We start from the raw sequence: 5,784 nt of genomic DNA on the forward strand, positions 1-5,784 counted from the left end.
TAAACTGACAGATAGTATAAGAAAGCAATAACACTGTTGTAATGTTTGACTGTGGTTCAACATGAGGCTCAGTGTCTGTTCACTGTTCAGCCGTTGTGATGTATTTCCTGCAGGGGTCAGCAGAACGCTGTGGAGGCTGCCGTGACATTAACCCAAGAACAGCACCCTCTGGTGGCTACTGTTTCCTGAGATAACATAGTGCAAATCTTTTCCTAGTAGAAAAAAAAGATCTGAGTTGAATCACTTTATTTACATGAAATCACCCAGAGTTATTGTCTCATTGGATCTGTGGTGTAGCGGTTGGTCCTGGGTTCGATTCCCTGAGGAAACACATCCGTGGGTTCTACAAACCTGTAGTTGTTTCTATTTCTTGACATTTTTCCACCTCAATAGTTTAGGATTAGTTTTTGTCGCTGTGTTTAGAAACGTTGTTTCATCTGAATTAATCAGGATTAGTTCAGATTAGTTCACAGCTGCCCTACGACCAATCAGATTAAAGGTGTTCATCTCTAATCCTTCACAAATACATATATACGTTTGAACACTTTGAGCCGGTGAGTGTGTGTTTGGGAGATTCACACACACACGCTGGGCCATTGTGGATGCAACATTTCTGCCAAGTCAATAAATGACTGTTGTCTTTATTAGTGTCTGAGACGAAGCCTTTTAATATCCTCTGTGTCCGCCGCCTCTCCTCAACAAGTTCACACTGACGGAGGCCGGGGGGGGGGACAACAACCCTTCTCACTGATGTCCTTTCACTCTGACTCCTTGTTTGTGTTTCGTGGAGAGAGAGAGAGAGAGAGAGAGACTGAACATCTCCACCAATGGTTAACTCCACTCTTTCTCCTCCTTCTCCGTGGACTCCACGTCCTCCTCCTCCTCCTCCTCCTCACTCTCTGATATCCCACATGTCTGCAGGACGGCTGAGGAGCCACAGGGAGAGTCAGGGGGAGTGGGAGCGCCGTCTCGTGGTGATTCACTGCCGGCCACTTCCAGGGAGAAATTTATGGCTCACAGCTGTTGAGTGGCTGACAGACGTGTGAGGAGCTCAACACTGCTGCTGCTGCTGCCACTGCCACTGCTGCCACTGCTGCTGCTGCTGCTACTGCTGCTGCTGCTTCTCAGGCTCCGTTCACTGAGGACTGATCAGCTTCAACAACACAACAGTGAGTATTCTGTCTTTTCTTTACAACACTCATGCGTTTCTCTGTTTCTTTGACAAGCCGCTTCTCTCCCACTCCTCCCCTCCCACTCCTCCCTGGCCCCCGACCCTCAGATGAAGCTAAAATCCTCCGTCTCCGCCACCTTTGACCTACTGTTCATTTTTCGTTAATTCCCCCCTTCTTCTTCTTCTTCCTCTTCTTCTTCTTCTTCTTCTTCTTCTTCTTCTTCCTCTTCTTCTTATTCTTCTTCCTCTTCACTCACGTGTCTGGAGCCGGGCCGGGAATGACTGTGTTTTCTAACAGAGGTAGTTTTGGGATTTGGAAAAATGTTTTTGGGCTGCCAGCTGTCTGCACTTTTACCATGTTTGACCACGGATATCAAACGACCGGCAGGAGGAGCAGCCGGAGTGAACGTTGGAGGCGTTAATCTGGTCTAAATGTTGGTTATTAACCACACCTCAGGTCTGAGAGTTTCCATGCGTCCAGTCGAGGTGGGGGGGCTTTTTAAATTTAGTTTACAATCCTGCCTCCTATTTTTAGACGTCCAGGCATCACAGCCGAGTGGAGACATGTAGTCGACCAGTCACAGGAGACACGGAGAGAGAGAGTTCAGTCCAGCGCTCAGCTTTCAGTCCCTTCAAACTCTGAACGACACCAGGAGTCGGTCTTCAGTCTTTGGTCCAGTGGACTGTGTGGGAGACAGAGCCAGGGGTCAGAGGGCAGTTCAAAGGTCAGGGCACAAGGATAGGCAGAAAAACAGGTGAGTGTACAGGTCAGTTATACTGGAGTGTTTTTGGTTGACCAGTGAGTTGTTGTGTAGGTTGACCAGTGAGTTGTTGTGTAGGTTGACCAGTGGTTAACAGTGTGTGTCAGTACTTTTTCTATAGTGAATGTTAAGAGTATTTAACATATACGATCCTCCAGTTTGGTCCATGTTTTTAAGGCTAATTATTATTTTTAGTATTTAGTAAAAATGACTATGCCTGACTCTGGTTAGTGCTCCTGCCTTACAGCAGTGGTCTGCAGTTCGATCCCCGGTCCTTGTGTCAGTCATACTGTATTTGGCTGAGTACTGTGTACTGTGTACTCTGTACTCCACTGTCCTCTAACTCTGTGGACGGCTCTTTGTCTGTGTGTGTGGCCCAGTGATGGACGGTCCCAGTTGGACTTCTGTCCTTCCGTCCTGTACGTCCTCTCTGTCAAACCGTCCGTCTTCAGGGAGACAAAGACAGAACATAATGTTGTACCTCAGGGTGAAGCTGTTTGGTTTGTTGCTTTTTTACCAACAGTGACTTATTTGTTACCTCCTCCTCCCCTGCAGGGGGTGCCATAGTTGGCAGTTTTAATGCCCAGTCCAAACCTCACTGTAACTTCCAAAAGTCATTCTCTGCTGATGAGTGGCATCATTTATTTACATTTTTATGCTTCATGCTGCCACCTACTGGTTCTTCCTCTATCTACAATCTGTTTATGGGTTTTTGTAAAAAGATTGCACACCTTACCAGGTATGTATGCAGCCCACTTTTGGGTCAGGAGCCATCTGTTGGGAACCCTCATTTAGAGGTTGTAAATAGACGTAAGTTTGATTTTGGTGAAGACCCAGTTTGTTAAAGTTTTATAGTAAAAATCCAATTGTCTTACACGTTCGACGTCACTGTCTGCCACCAGGTGGCTTCGTCAGCCCGAGTCGTGGACCTGATAACCACTTGTTTCCCCTCGGGCTTTTTAGTCAAACTGTATTTCCAATCCTAATGTCCCATAAACTTAGCATTCCTGGCACTAGAGCAGCGAGGCTGTTCTGAGTGTGTTTATTTATGTTGCTATGGACGATCAGTCTGTGGCTGAAGGCTGGTGGTCACACTGAAACTGGAGCTGGAAGATCCAGCCTGTAAGGATCCAGCCTGTAAGGATCCAGCCTGTAAGGATCCAGCCTGTAAAGATCCAGCCTGTAGAGATCCAGCCTGTAAGGATCCAGCCTGTAAAGATCCAGTCTGTAAAGATCCAGCCTGTAGAGATCCAGCCTGTAAGGATCCAGCCTGTAAAGATCCAGCCTGTAAGGATCCAAGCTGTAAAGATCCAGCCTGTAAGGATCCAGCCTGTAAAGATCCAGTCTGTAAAGATCCAGCCTGTAGAGATCCAGCCTGTAAAGATCCAGCCTGTAAGGATCCAGGCTGTAAGGATCCAGCCTGTAAGGATCCAGCCTGTAAGGATCCAGCCTGTAAAGATCCAGCCTGTAGAGATCCAGCCTGTAAAGATCCAGCCTGTAAAGATCCAGCCTGGGAGCTGCTTCCTCGCTGGAGTAGAGACGCTTCTTAATGCTTTCATTTAAAGTCGTTAAACTTCTTCAGCTCAAATTCATTAACCGTCATAATGAACAAACCCACGGCTTGTTTCATCTTCAATCTCTCATTTGCTCAAAGCCCATTTAGGCTGATCAACATGTTAATACCAGGAAATTGAAACAGTGTCAATTAAACACTCCCTGCTTCTCAATGGAGGCAAAAAAAACAACCCACGAAAAATAAAATACAGCAAAGTCTGTAGAAATGAACGCCGTGGGGCTTTGGCTGCTGCCACATGACATATTTGTAAGATACGGTTCCTCTGCGGAGGTTCTATTTATCACTATGACTCACTCAGCTGTGATAAATACAGTATGAATGAAGCGGGAAAATTAGCGTGTCGTCAAACCCTCCTCTTATCACCTTCCATTTCCCACATCTTCCCTCTTGGGAATAAAGTTTTCACTGCCTCTTTGTGGTTGAACCAAATCCATTTATTTGGTTGTGAAATAAGGGCCGTCCGTCAGGGTGGGACTGGAGGTCCGTGTGACAGGTCCGGTGGTGACGCTGATTTAGTCACAGAGTTTCTCCCAGCCTTTTATGTTTCCCTTATTTACTGCAAATGGTAAGAAACGAGGAGACGACGACGACCACGGCCTCCATCATGGAGCACTCCACACACAGATGGCCCTCAATGGAGGCCTCTCTCCCTCCCTCTCTTCCTCCCTCCCTCACCCTTCATTAGTAACATAAATACAATTTATTTGTGTTCCTCAGTGTTTGTGAAGTCTGTCAGCCTTCTTCATTTGTCACTGCCACTTCAACAGTCGCTGTGGGATTAGGTGTCAGAGAAGAATTACCTTTCCGCGCAGCGTCTGGGCCTCGGTGAGCTGAGAGCAGTCGACCGAGGCAGCGCAGATCTACATCTGTGTTCACATATCATCTCCTATAAAGTGGGCAGAAAAAAACCCCGACTTCTGGCAGTTTGTCACTAAGAGAGAGAGAGAGAAACAAACAAACAAACTCTGCCTGCTTTGTTTTATTGACAGATAATAATCTTGGGCTGACGGCAGCCTTGACTCGGGGCTTTGAAGGCAGCGCGTTCTGTCTCTGCAGATTTGTTTTTTTCTTTTTGGTTATTAATGCAGATTAATCAACAGAAAGTGACAACGCTCCTCGAGCTCTGCCGCCCTGTGACTTCACACGCCGTCACATTTGTCTCTGTCTCTGTGTTCGTCGGCCCGGAGATGCTGATTAGGGATGAATGGGGTCGGTTCTGAGAGCTGCGAGGTCACTGTGCACTCACGTGAACCGAACCCCATGATTTAGTGGAGTGTCACCGCTACGAGCTACAGACATTCTGTGGTTTGAAATGTGCTGACGTTCATCGGCCGGTTTGTAGTCACTGACAGACTGTTACTGTTACTGCTGCTGTTGTTACTGTTGTTACTGTTACTGCTGCTGCTGCTGTGGGCAGGGCTCTCCGTCTCTACTTTGTAATAAGTGCCATTTTTCTTCGGCTTTTCTGCTGGAAGTTCAGTCAAGTTTTCCGTTAGTGAAACCGGGCCAGAAATCCACTGGTCTGAGTTTAAGCTGATGAGAGACAGTTTTGAGTAAACAATGTGTACGAGGCGACATGGTGGAGCGTAAGTAGGAGGGTTGGGTGTAAACCAAGAACTGAAAGACTGGAAAAACATCAACGTCAAATATATGTGAATGTGGAGTCGGTGTCAGAGGTGGGAGTTTACCCTGTGACTCACCTCTGACCACGACAGGTCCGTCCACGTCACTGTTTATGTGACCGGGGGCTCAGTTTGTTCCATTTACTTGTTAGGACTAGTTCCAGGTCCAGGTCCAGGTCCAGGTCCAGGTCCAGGTCCAGGTCCAGGTCCAGGTCCAGGTCCAGGTCCAGGTCCAGGTCCAGGTCCAGGTCCAGGTCCATGTCCATGTCCAGGTCCTGGTCCTGGTCCACTGCATCCATATATCTCCTCTTTAGCCTTCCTTTCTTTCTCCTACCTGGTAGCTCCATCTCCAACATTCTTTTTCAAAATTTTATTTTTGAAATTTTTTTTTGAAAAAAAATTTTTTGAAAAAACTTTTTTCGAAAGAATTTTTTTTTTGAAAAATTTTTTTTCAAAAAAAATTTTTTTGAAATTTTTTTTTTCAAAAACAATTTTTGAAAAAAATTTTTTTCAAAAAAAAAATTTTTTTCAAAAAAAAAAATTTTTTCAAAAAAAAAAAATTTTTTTCAAAAAAAAAAATTTTTTTCAAAAAAAAAAAAATTTTCAAAAAAAAAAATTTTTTTTCAAAAAAAAAATTTTTTTCAAAAAAAAAAA

General features: G+C 45.3%; 1 protein-coding gene across 3 annotated transcripts in view; it reads left to right on the plus strand.

Moving 5' to 3' along the window:
• The window catches only part of sgcg (sarcoglycan, gamma), a 14,405-nt gene that overhangs the window by 668 nt on the left and 7,953 nt on the right, over window positions 1-5,784 (plus strand). The window contains exon 2 of one of the 3 annotated variants that reach the window (XM_008308484.3): window positions 922-1,169. The gene's annotated coding sequence lies outside the window, so the exon portion shown is untranslated. Of the gene's footprint in view, window positions 1-921; window positions 1,170-1,449; window positions 1,472-1,549; window positions 1,927-5,784 lie in introns of those variants that run through there. The other 2 variants (XM_025054974.1, XM_025054973.1) reach the window with 2 other exon arrangements.

This window comes from Cynoglossus semilaevis, chromosome 4 (assembly GCF_000523025.1).
Source record: "Cynoglossus semilaevis isolate Cse_v1.0 chromosome 4, Cse_v1.0, whole genome shotgun sequence".
In the NCBI taxonomy this organism is placed as follows: Eukaryota; Metazoa; Chordata; class Actinopteri; order Pleuronectiformes; family Cynoglossidae; genus Cynoglossus; species Cynoglossus semilaevis.